This window comes from Lepidochelys kempii, chromosome 5 (assembly GCF_965140285.1).
Source record: "Lepidochelys kempii isolate rLepKem1 chromosome 5, rLepKem1.hap1, whole genome shotgun sequence".
Lineage (NCBI taxonomy): Eukaryota > Metazoa > Chordata > Testudines > Cheloniidae > Lepidochelys > Lepidochelys kempii.
This window is the reverse complement of record NC_136384.1, coordinates 91694729-91708530: the sequence shown is the minus strand read 5'-3', so window position 1 is coordinate 91708530 and position 13802 is coordinate 91694729. Positions and strand designations below refer to the sequence as shown.

The following is a 13802-nucleotide window of genomic DNA, read 5'->3' as shown; positions in this document are numbered from 1 at the left end:
AATTAAAAAGGTTTAAAAAATCCTTCAGAGGTCAGAAATTTGGCAAGTTTACTAGTCTGCAAAAAAGAAAGGGTATCTTTAAAGGGATGATAGTTGGTCAAATTTGGCCCAACACTTAGGTATTATAAAAATGTGTTCTTACAAATGTCTAAGACTGGTGGATTGCTTGAATGGATATAACCTGTAGGCAACAGCACTGTACCTATGAAAATTATTTCAGTCAGAAAGAGACAAAGACTAAGGCAGAACCCTTTACTGGTGATATGCTCAGCATCCAAAAAGAAATGCCTCATAGCTGACGATAAGTATTTCCTGTCTTAAACTGATTGTGTTTGCTTTGTTTCACTCTGATGATGGTTGCACTTCAGTGGCGGGCAAAGCAATCCTGGTATATATGTCCATACGCTGTCCAAGATGATTTTCATTGACATACACGGGAGTCAGAATTTATCTCAAGAGTTTAATTTTTCAAATTTGCAAAGGACTTTGAAAGCCTTATGGATAAAATGTACTGTATACTTTAATGATCAGTATTGGTGTTATGTGATAAATATCTCTGTCATCTCCACCTTAATTTAGCTGCTGATTCCATAAGAGGACAGAGCTGATTCTGCACAGTTGTTTGTGAGAGGCCTGAGAAGAGACTGTTTTTACATATGAGTGGGGCGGGGCAGGGCAGGCTACACACAGGAAATACTGTGTAGTATTTATATTTACTGAGTTGTTTTAATTAACAGCTGAGAACCACAAATCTTTTTGTTTTTGTTGTTTATTTCTTCCTTTTTTCAGTGCGTGAAAACTAGCGTTTAGTAAACATATGAACCAGATTCCTGTCACATTTTGTCTTTGGGAATCTGCTATTTCAAGCTATTTGAACATTGTAATATAAGTATGACATCATTTCAAAACTTGAAAAAACATGTACTGTAGTGGTTGTTGGCTATACAGCAGAGCCCTGTTTATCAGATCCAATTGGGACCAGGGCCAGATCAGATGATCAAAAATTCAGATAATCCGGAAAATGGGAAAGTGCGAGGCTGTAGTGCTGTCTAGCGGCCAGAGGAAAGATCGCCTGCTTCTGGACATGTATGCACTGGATGTTCAGTTACTATGGAGAGCCGGATAATGGAAAGTTGGATAAACAGGGTTCTACTGTATTTTTTTTTATATCAGAGAGGATTACAGCAGGGGATTGAGAATCAGGATTTGTGGAGGTTCTTATTTACATCTAAAATATCAACACTACTTACTGTGACTCAGGCAAATCACCACTCTGTGCTTCGGATCACCCCATCTGTAAAATTGGTATAAGTGAACTTATTTACCTTACAGAACCATTGTGAATCTTGATAAGGTATGTTTGTAAAGCATGTCGACAATCTTAACTAGAAGGTGTACTATATTTTCAATGCCATTTTTCATTATAAGCACCTTTGTTTTACACTTGCTCTTGAACAAAAATTGATGATTCCAAGCTGCAGAAGGGCAGATGGGAAAGGGTTGGAAACATGGATCTAATGCCATCAACCTCAAATGGGGCAAATCCAGACTTGGCACAAGTAGGTGGAACTTTATTGACTTTGATAGAGTTTTGCACACTTACACTACGTCTGAATTTGACCCACAGTGCATATTCTTGCCATATCTGTACTCAGGCAAAACTCCCACTGAAGTAAATGGGAGTTTACACAAAGGGCAAGATCCCACCCTGGATGGCCCCAGGCCTGCAGAGAGCACAGGCCACATAGCAATTGGAGTTAACAGGAGGAATTCTGGATGAGTCAGGAGGAAAAGTGAAAGTAAAAGAGTGAGTTGTGCAATAATAAATGTGGGTATGGAATGAATGAGGAGGGAAAGTAAGTCTGTGGAGAGGGATGAGTGACTGAAAGGGCAGACAAAATGTTGATGGCAGCAGAACGAATGGGGGATAGGGTAGGGAGAGATTCTGCCTATGGGCCGGATCCTCAGCTGGTATAAAGCAGCATGGCCCTGTTGATGTCGATGAGCTATGCCAATTTACATCAGCTTAGGGTGGGACACACAGATGTTGCCCTTGAGCTTGGGCAGTCATTCCTTCTGCACACTGAGAAGAAGCTCCACTGCTCCACACCCAGCAGTCTGTGGGCAAATGCAGAAGAGGAACAGGGTCATGGCCTGCCTCTCACCTCACCTTTCAGACTGTGGTAGCACGTCTGGCACTGCTAGTAAGGATCAGGGACTACGTTCCCCAATAAGATTCTGGCCAGCCCTGCCCAGAGACATGGGGGGGCTAGTCATAATGGGGTCTTGAAAGGATCAGGTCAGTAGTGATTTGCCAGAGGGCTGCCCAAAGAATTATGGCAGTGGCGGGGATGGATAGTGACGCTGCCGTAGGTGACGTTGGGGTGCCTCTGACCTCTGTTTATAGTCAGGTAAGTCTTTTTAACAGTTAAAGTTTAATTAGAAGTAGGGAGATGATTCTTCCCCTGCGCTTGACAGTTATATCGACAGCGAACTGGAGGGATTTATACTGCTCCAAAATGCACAGCAAGGAATGATTTGGCGCTTGCCAAAATCCACACAAGTGGGTATTACTCTGAGACAATTGGTCAGTCAACTGAGATTCTAGGTTTGATCAGAGAGGATTGTTTTATGTTTGTTTAGTTAAATGACGATGGTCCTTAGCCCTTGCACACTGTCAGATTGCTAATGGCCTTCTGCACTGTGTCAGTGCAGTCATACAGAGATACTGCAGAGATGACTGTGGAGAGAAATAACGGTTAGCTACTGGCTAGTGTGTGTGCAGTGTGACATTGGCTGCACAGGCCTTTATTTATTTATTTATTAATCGGGGTCTGTCAGGAATCTTGGTGGAGTGGGGGGGAGCAAGATAATTTAATTCGCTAGTACAAACGCTAACGTGTAATGAAACTGCAATAGTTTTCTAAAGCCAGACCAAATGAGCCTGAGGACACAATGAAATTGCAATGGCTTTTCCTCCCTAGTGCCGTCACCCACCCAAGTCAAAATAGGACGACTAACAAGCAATTAGTTTGTCACCTGCTTTAAAGAGCTCTGCTGACACTCTGCAGAATTACATTCCATTTATGGCAGCATGTCCTTGCATTGATTTGAAAGAGTCTGTATTTCACAATGGTTGGGGGCTTTTATTTATTTTGCTGATGTCTATTTTTTGTTGCTCACGCTCTCATCCCTTAAGACTTGGGGTTTCCTGTTTTTCTTTCTGACATCCATTTGACTCATCCGCACTACTCTGTGACATGCTGTAGTGACATTGGATCATGGTTACAATCACTTTTCTGCGTATTCATTCCTGTACTCAGAGATACTATTTCAAACTATTTTATGCATCCACTTCAAGTTTGCAGGTACCTGCTCTGTACTTACATTTAATATACTTTTTTGTTTTATTTATTATAAACAAGAAAATAAGCAAGGAAGGTCAGCTTCTCACAGTTTCAGGAATAAGCTAACATGGATTTGTTTTAAATATAATGCCATTCCAACCTAATCAGAGATTTGCAGGATTGATACAGTGACTCTGGTGAAATCCTTACTGCATTGAGATCCATTGAGCATAGGCATTATGTCATTGACTTCGCTGAGATCAGAATTTCACCCTCTGTCTTTATATGTACTTGTACAGCACAGTACACAGACAGGCCTTGTTCCTCATTTGGGCATCTATCAATAAAATATTAAAGGCTAGATTGTGATTAGCCCTTATGCAACCATACAAGGCATAGGGAATGAAGTAAGAACTTCTCTTCCCCACCTGCACGCCCACTAAAGAGCAAGTCAGAACTGCAGACCCATGTTCAAAAGAGCACAGGAGCTGTTACTGAATTGTTCATGCTTTCTCAGGAGCACCTGCCCAAAAAAGGGTGGGAAGGATCAGAAATTATTCAAAGCCATAGCAGCTAATCTGGCTGGCCATGTAGTGGAGTATATACAACACTCTAAGGGTATGTCTACACAGCAAAGAACAACCCGCGGCTGGCCTGTGCCAGCCAACTCAGGGTTTCAAGACACAGGGCTGTTTCATTGCTGTGTAGACTTCCAGTCTCAAGCTGGAGCCTGAGCTCCAGGACCCTCCCATCCCCGCAGGTCCTATAGCCTGGGCTCTGGCCCAAGCCCGGAAATCTACAGAGCAATAAAACAGCCTCTCAGCCTGAACCCCAGAAAGCCCGATCTGGCCACAGGTTTTTCTTTGCTGTGTAGACAAACTCGAAAAGGGATGTCACAAATTCCTCCCTCCCTTGAGCACTGAGGAGCTTCAAAGGCTCCATGCTAACAGTATAATCTAGTGTTTAATACAACAAGAACAACAACAATAATATTTAATAATAATAAATCTGTCAGGTGACATGGTTTCTCTGGCTTGACTTTGAGTGAGTCACTTAAAAGTGATCTGCAAAGGCCAAAAAACAGGGCTTGGGCCATTTTTGTTTCTTTTGATGTTTAAAGAGGGCCAGGAAGACTTTTTTGGAAAAAAAAAATCTGGTTTTTTCCCCTTGTTTGATATTTTTCATTTGACATTCAGGTCTTGTCTAGCCTAGTTGTGACTGGAGAACTAGTGAAACGATATCACGACTCAGAAAGCTGAGCAAGTGGAAATGGGAGCGATTTTTAAATAAAACTATAGAATTATTTGGGGTTTTGCTTTATCTATTTGTTTTGTGTTAACTCCTGTTTAACTCCTATGGTAAATGAACACATTGGACAAAGGACACCTTTGTTAAAGATTAAATACTGCCTACCCCTTCAGTTAATGTGCAAGAACTCAGTACCCTTCTGAGACCTCAAGAAAGTTCTCCCACAATGATAAAGATGACCAGACTTGACATTCCTGATATTTCTGTGGTAAAAATCAAACAGATTTTAAAAACCCAACAACTCTCTACATCATAGAAAAAAACAACAAAAAATAAAATCCCATTCAAAAAATCCTTTGCAAGTCATCTTAATCTTGAAAGTCCTGTAATTCTTAGCAAATACTATAAGAATGGGCCAGATTCTGATCTCAGATATATAGGTCTAAATCCAGCACAACACCCTTGAAGTCAGTGGAGTTAAGCTGGTTTTAAACTGGTGAAACGGAGACCAGAATCTGGCCCAGTTATGTATAGTTATTCCTTAGAATATGAGCCTGATCCTAGTATTGTACAGCGTTCAGTTCCTGGCAACTGCCCATTATATGCTTTCTGGTGACTCAACATGCAAACTATTTGTAAAAGATAATGCTAGTAAAATAATCACCCAAGGGTGATCTCACTAAGCCTATTTCCAGGACAAAGTGCATGTTTGTAAAGAGAATTAATGTATGACAGCAAGATGCTAAAAAAAAAGACAAAGTTGGGGTTTATATCTATTTGAGCTGTAACTAGCCAATTACAGAGCACAAATGTTTACAGCCAGGGACAAGTGTCTCTCTGTTTGAAAATGGCAGTAGTGGCAGACACCTCCCTACTGTCAGTACACAGCTGTTTACCCATGGGGGTGAGTTTGGCGGAGGCTGCACAGAGGAAAAGCAAGAAAGAGCTGTGAGTCAAGCAGCTTGCCAAGGCATCTTCGTAGGTGTGTGTATTGAATTGTCACAGTTTGAAGGCTTTTTATTAGCTGCTATTTCAGCATCTAATGCTCAAATGAAATTATCTCCTTCCCTATAAGGTCTTTTCAGCTTTGCTCCTCTGTCATAGACCAACGTACACATTGCATTGCGCAAAGAGCTAGAGTGTGACAGAGGGCTCCGATAGCCCTGGAGTATGCACACCAGTGTGCAGATGGTTTCACATAACTGATGATAATCCTATATACTGTAAATAATGGGCCAGCTAAATTAGTGTAAATCTGGAGTATCTCCCTTAAAGTCAATATAGTTACTTTGGTTTTACACTTGTATAACCAAGACCAGAATTTGCCCTAGAAGATTTTAGATGATTAATGTGAGCTTTCAGGAGGTCACCACTATGACTGTTATTAGGAGTTTATATACAACAGAGTAGAGTCATATCCTGGTGGCCAGGTTTAGAGCTGGCACACTTGGGCACAGATCCCTTGCCATTCATGGAGCTGCACTGACTTGTGCCAGGGCTGAATCTGGTTTTGGATCTCTGTTCATTCACAGATGTGGTAATTTCTCAAATACTGGTTTACATGTCAGCTTTGCATAGGTTGAACAGGTTCATAGACTTAGTTTTTATTTCTGTTTCCATCTGTTCTCCATTGACACAGACCATACACAGTATATCCTAGGAGGAGAGCCCAAGACTGTTTTGCAGAGAGCTTCTCTCTTTTTGCCTCGTAATCCTGACTGAACACAGCTGGCTAGAGGAAGGAGTGTCACATGCCCAGAGCCTTCAATGTGCTATATCTAACAATGGCAGGCCATTACAGTACATATATCCTCCATGTACGGAGATATTATGGATGCTAAAGTAAGAGAACACAATAATAAACTCATCTCTGTCTGGGCTTGTGTTGATCATCTGAGTTTGACCTATTGTATTTTGAGAGATCTGGGTTTTGGATTCCATGATGTTGGTGACTTGTCATTTCAGGAGCTTAAGAACTCTATCACACAATTCCTTTGATTTAAAAAGGAAGAGAAACCATAGACAGACATCTGTGAGGCTGATACGATACACAACTGATTTTGAATGAGTAATTATGATATATATGCAGTATTTTAGAAGACACATCACATTTTCAAAACCAGTCATAAAATGGCACATGCAAAATGCACATAAAATGACCCACTGCAAATGTAATAGGGAGTGTTGTGTCTGAGTGCTACCTGCCTGCACAGTTATTCATTTGTGTGCACAAAGTGGTTTTTGTGCACAGACAAACATGCATTTTGTGGGCACAGTTTAGGCAGGTAGAGCAAAATCCATCCTTGGTGTAATTCCATTGTCTTCACTGGACAATTCCATTGTCTTCACTTCACTTCAGGGATGCATTTGGCCCCTGGTTTAGAAAAAATATATCATCAAATGAAAGTTTTTTAAAAATCATGATGAACAAATTTGTTTTGCTTAATTCTTAGACCACTAGCTCATTATGAACTTGAAAATTTGAATCAAACTCTAACTTTACGGGCTTATATTTTGCTTAAGGACTCTTAAAAAAAAAGTTGAGGGATGGCAGAGAGAAAAATAGGGTGAAATATAGGGCTGAGTAATAAACATAAAATTCTAAAGTAATTGTGGCAAATACAGTGGGCCTGATTCTGCTTCCAGGTATTTGATTTTCCATTGGAGTTGGGTGCCTAACTGCCCTCTGTGTCTTTGAAAATCTCCCTGTACACTAGGTTTACACTAGAGATGGTTGTCCATGAGGCACCACAGTGACTCAGCTGTGCAGAGACAGCAGTCTTGGGAGATATAGGGTAGCCAGGAAAGGGGGGAGGCATGATAAACCCAAACTACAATTCCAGTGAGGCACTGCGGGCAAGTACAGAGACTAATGTTAGCTCAACCCAAGCAAAATGTTTATATAATGTTTGGAAATGTAAAAGAATTTTGTTTTGATCAAATATGTCAAAACATTGTGACATTCCCAAATTGAAAAATTTTGGAACTTTTTTCTTCCACTATAAGGTTTGATATTTCTACTTTTTGTTCCAATTTTGTTTGAAAACAAATGTCAAAATCAGAATTTCCCAAGGGACATAGATTCCGGTTTTGATCAGTTCTGTTTTGCACCAGTGTAATACCACAGCATTCAATGAAACTACAGCCAATTGACACAAATAAGAGAAGAATCAGACCCAGTATGTATACTGTGTGTAGGACATCCACCTGTGTCAACTTATCTTTTGGGGGATTCTTAGCACAGATGTCCATTTACTTAGAGTATCTTTTTAAAAAACGCATTTACAAAATTAAATCAGCCTTAAAAAAACAAAAGCACACACATAGGTCTAAATTGGAGCAAAGCAATGATTCACAACCTGAAATTAGTTCTGTGAACCCTAGAGCTGGAGAGGCTTGGAAAATCCTGATCAGAAAGTCTGCCTGCTGCCAGTAAATAGGAGCCGGATCCTGGGAGGTCCTCAGCACCTCCTTGGGGGTGCTGGAAGGCCTTCACTCCTATTTAAGCCCTCAGCATCTGACAGGACTATGCCTTGGATCAGAAATCTTCTCACCACAAACCAAAACTTGCTGCACATTAGTTTATAGGAGAGGGAGTTGTTTTCATATTCTGCTTATTGAAGACAATGGAAGTTTTGCACTGATTTCAGTAGGGCCAGGATTTCACCCAGGGTCTTTCAAAGCAAATTTTCAATCAATATTTACTTCTCATTGTAAAGATGTGGACATAGATTGCTATGAGGTGTGACTCCTATGGTACCTGTTCCTGGACAGAGTACAGACAGAGAAAACTTAGATCTACATGCACACCACTTATAGCATTTTGTAATTTTGTGGGGATGGGCATGGTATAAATACCGATATCAAAAGAAAGACACTGTACAGGAATGTATGTACTTACTCCCATAAGCATTCATTTGGGTTAGCAATCTGGAAAATGACAGAATTTAGGGGGTTAACAGTCAGAGTTGTTCACTTTGTGTGTTGTACAGCATGAAAAAAAATCTGGGAACAGCGTGGTAATAAAATCCGTTCCTGAGGGATCAAACCTCTCTGAGCCTTTCCACCACAGTCAGGAACTGGAATTAGCTCATCACTACTGCAGAACACTGATGCACCTTGTGGGAAATTGGCATTGCCTTCCAAGTGAAGTGGACACTGCAAAGAAAGGCCATCCAGAGAGATCAGGAGGAAAGGGAGGTTTCTTTTGAGAGGTGGTCACTGAGCAGCTCTCAACAGAATCTTCATTAGCCTCCAACAGGGGGGCTTTTTTATGCAAATAGCCTCTCTTCTTGAAATAGGGAAAGCGGTTGCTAAGCAGTTTTCCTAAACAAACATTTTTTCCTGGTCCAAGGACAATGGGGACATTTCTGCTAACAGAAGTGAAGAAGTGTGGAAAAGGAACAGTGATGATTAAACTGAAATATAATATGTAAAGGGGATGGCTGGAGGTGGTGAAGGAACTGTGTCAGTGAGTAACACAGCAAAAGCCTGCAATTCTGACTCTGTAGATTAATACATGAGTATAAAAAAGCTATTAACAGAGGAAGTAGAGGGTGTGTTGTATAAAACTAGGCTTATTCTCTTCACTGTAACAATTTTTGACTCACTGGAAGAGCAGGGACCCTGTAACAAACCCCTGCTTCTTATCTGGTGGGACTACACTCGGCAGAATAAGTCACAGGTACCCAAATTGCATGTAAATAGGGCCTACTACCCAAGTATACTTTGTTTTACTTGAACTCTTGCTGTTCGACCAGTTGCCCAGGGGCCTTAAGAAGGCCCTGTCCTGCTGTTTTTCTTTACCAGGTGACAACTTTTAGGAGAGCAACTGTTGCCCCCTTGTTCTGGAACATTTAGTGGTCCTTACATAACAGACTGCCAGTCAATCAGTGAAAACACTGCTATCCAGGTCTCAGTGTTCCAAAAGACTTGTAATATGGATCAGCCCACCTCAGCCCTTCAGTTTTGCTTATTTTTAATACTCTGCATACACTGTTTTAGAAGAGATGTAGGTGTCAACAGGGTTCTGAGATTGTTTCTTCTTTTTCAGTAGCCAAAAGAAAATGTGAAAAAGTATCAGTGACCCTTATGCTCCTCCCTTCCCTCCCGTGGACTGGAGAAGAGCAAATCCACAGAAAAAAGTCACAGTGAGCTCCTGTGGAGTGGAGGCTTTCTTTCTTTCTTTCTTTCTTTCTTTCTTTCTTTCTTTCTTTCTTTCTTTCTTTCTTTCTTTCTTTCTTTCTTTCTTTCTTATAATGTCATATTGCAGAGAAACACTCTAAAGAAGAATATCTAATTACCTACTTCAGTGTCCTCAGTTTTACCCTCAGAAATTACTACCTGTTTGTCTCTTAGTGGCATCCTACACAAAACTGCTTCTCTTCAGGTTCATGAGTAGTTTATATTCCAAAGGAACCTATATGAAATTTGATTTACAACCAGGCTATGCCCCTATGTTTAAGTTCAACTAACATTGAGCCCAATTCTGAACCACTGAAGTCAATTGCAGTTTTGCCATTGACTTCAGTGGGAGCAGGCCAACTGAAATGTTAACACAGAGGTACCAGCCCTGAGAGATCATGCAAGTGAAGCACCTTAAAATATTTCCTTATTAAATAATGCAACTTTGTGCTGCTCTCTGATGAGATATAAATATTATCTTTCCAGTTATCAAACTATTCCCCCAAGTATGTTTGTGTGGGTCAAAAGTTTAACATGCCGAGTAGATTAACTTTTGCTTTATGTTTATGGAGGCATAAGTCTGCTAGTGCTGCCTTCGCTGAGGGATCTGGTTAGCTTTTAAGTTGTATTTTAACTTTTGATGTGACCGAGAAGGATTCCTTTTTAACCTACTGTGATATTTTTAACCTGTTTGTGAAAGTAGTAAGGAAAAACAGATTTGAATATGGTTTTGCTCCTGGAACTGTTTTCAAACCTACGTTCTCATATGTATTACCGGGCCAAGAACCACGTGAAAATGAATTGCATCTGAGCTAGAGAGATGGCAAATTGTATGAAGTCAGAAATGTGTTTGAGACTAATCTCCTTTCAGAGAGTTATGGCTGTACCATCGTTTCAGAATTGTGTCATGAGCACACTAAGGCCCCATGTCAATTCTACAGTGAGAAACTAAACAATGGCTGACAAGAGTTTTCAGCAATATGTATCCTGTTAGTGCTAAAATTGTATAATTGATAGTGTGGATAGGACCAAACCATCTTCAGCCCCATTATAGAAAACGTTCTTCTTGACAGCTGTGTGCTGCCAATTTTTTTAACAAGGGGTTCCTACATTATTGTCATCCACAAGCACTCAAAAGTCATGAGTCAGGCACCCCCAAAATCATTGGATTGGCTTAAAAATCATGAGATTTTAAAATGAATATATTTTGGAATCCCCAGCCCCCCTTCTCTTTCTTGAGCCATAACTATGAGGGCTAGAAATGCCTTTAAAAAAAAAAAAAAAAGCAAGTTAAGATTCTCCCTGAGGGTACATCTTCACTGCAAAGAAAGACCCATGACAGCGAGTGTCAGGGCCCCAGGCTACAGACTCAGGCTTGTGGGGCTCATACTACGATGCTAAAAATAATGTAGACGTTTCAATCGGGCTGGAGCTCAGGGAGCTCTGAACCCATGTGAACAGAGTGAATCTTAGAGGCCAGGCTCCAGCCCTAGAGGGAACGTCTACCCTGCTATTTTTAGCACTGTAGTGTGAGCTCTGTGAGCCCAAGACAGTTGAACCAGGCTCTGAGACTTTCTGCTGCCAGGTGGTTGTTGCTGGTTTTTTTTGTTTGTTTGTTTTGCAGTGTAGCTGGGGTTGCCAACCCTCAAGGATTGTCCTGGAGTCTCCAGGAATGTAAGATTGATCTTAATTAAAGATTATGTCAGATGATGGAATATCCAGGAATACGTCCAACCAAAATCAGCAACCTTAATGTAGGCCTACCCATAATCACACAACTCTAGGAATAGGGACTTTAGGAAATACAAATATTGTGAGACTCATGATTATATAGTGAGTGTTGGTAACCTGCTCCAATGAACATTTTGTGAATTTCTTTAACAACACCGTTTATATCCAGGAAACAAACTACATATTATTTTTACATAGTAAAGAGACTTTTGAAGATAAGTGGACCTTGGAGCTGAAACAGTTTAAAATGCAAAATATTTACTATGATCTCGCTTTACATATTGAAAATGAATATGATGTGTAGCCTTACAATTCCTGCTAAAAGGCAAAAAGAGTCATGTATATTCTCATAGGGTAATCCTGGCCAGTGTTGAAGTCATGGCAAAACTCCCACTGACTTCAATGGGCCAGAATTTCACCCAGAAACCCTGTGAATCACAAAATTTTGTTTTTGATGGTATTAGTTCTGTCTACAACTGTGAGTTTAATAGATACATTTAAGGGGGGAAAAAATCTCCTTCAGCCTGTGGTAAAATCTCCATGCTCCAGGACCCACGCACTTGCAGAGGGAGGGGGAAGAGGCCCTGGGGAGCATATTCATGTGTTTTCCCATTTTAAACACAAACACTTTCCCACAACCAACTAGGAAGGGAGACAGTCCCTCAACAGTCCCATAAGGCCAAAAAAAAAACAACAACCCAGCTTTGCTGGAAATGGTTAGATTTTCTTTCTGAAAACTATATTTTGTATATTAATGGATAGCACAGTTTTCAGCTAATATATTATTTGAAATGAGTACATCTTCCCCCAGGGAATGTTTTGAAAATACCTTCCATTTGGCCCATAAAGAAAAAATAAAATTTCCCCTTAGAATTATTTTTATAAGCTGCAGGGATAACTCATTGCTAGAAGGCTTGATTTAACAGGATCCAGAGAAAGGGGACTCCATCAGAGCAAGGAAATCACCCCAGCTTTCCTTTCATTTTGGTGGTTGAACTTTATGCAGAAAAAAAATAACTAACTAAAGATATTTGAAAATCTCGAATAATGAATCAATTAGGTTGAAGTTTGCAATTGTTTCACAGACAGTTTACAAACAGAAAAAGAAACAACATACATCAAATAAATGATTGGTTACATATTATTTGCCCGTATCTCTGTACTATCAACCTTTCTTAGGATTCTGCTTAACTGCACAAAGTAAAATGCAATGTTGTCTTAAGAATAAATCTCCTTTGCAAAATGGTTTAACAGATGCCTGACATGATTTTTGGTGCATACATTATTTTGTAAAGGGCAGATGATGTGCTGAGTTATCTTCCAGAGTTTGTTCTATTTAAAGTTCTTTTGCAGTAGTTTATATGATGAGATTTAGTCCAATGTAACTGGTTGATGATCTCTCTTTAGAAGATTTTTTCTGCTCGTGGGTTAGATGAGAGGCAGGGTCCTGAATTCTTGGCATTATATCATATGCATGAACTGTTTGTGTTTTGGATTTTTCAAGCAACATTTTAAATCATCTTTAGCACAAGAAGACATAAAGAAAAAGAGAGATCAGAACAGATATAAATATTTCATTTCACAGTATGGCAGAATAGCTTGTCTTATCTGCTACCTTTTAAAGCACCAGTAAAAAAGTTAGATTTCTGGGAGTCTTTTTATTTTGAGTTTTTAGGCCAGGTGAATTTCCCATATCCACTTTGACTTCCTCACATATTCTAGAGCCAAACTCTTTTGCCACGGAGGACTTTATTGGAGAAGAGAATCTAGCGCTGAGAGAGTCTTTGGGAGAAGTATATTTGTATTATAGGAAAGCCAGTGCACAGAGAATGAAATGGAAGGCCAGCATGAGGCCTAAACACAATTTATGTCTACAAAATAAGGCTTGAATGGATTTTATATGTTGCCTGGGCCTTACATTGTCCCTCTGCAGAGGGGTAAATTTCACCCAAAATGACTGGCAGGAGACCAGTGTAACAACTCCTACTATTTGCATACACTCACATGTGCATACAGACAAAACTATGGTCTATTAATCATGTTTGGAAAAACTGAGTTTTGAAAAACAAGTGTTTGTGTGGTAGTTTTGAGCTGAACTAAATAGTGAGTTTGGATCTGAGTATCTTTGCCTATTCCTCCATCCCATGCATTATTAAACCTACTGCTTTCTGTCTTTCTTGTCTTTATTATGTAGGACGAAGAAATAGGAAGGGGAAAGTGAGGTTGTATAACAGATACAACTATATTAAGTTCAATAAAAAACTTTAGTGCAACTTTAAGATTGCACCGTTA

At 40.0% G+C, this 13802-nt stretch overlaps 1 protein-coding gene across 1 annotated transcript in view; it reads left to right on the top strand.

Annotated features, from left to right (window-relative positions):
* The window catches only part of NTRK2 (neurotrophic receptor tyrosine kinase 2), a 272799-nt gene that overhangs the window by 217066 nt on the left and 41931 nt on the right, over nucleotides 1-13802 (top strand). The gene's annotated exons all lie outside the window — the stretch shown is intronic.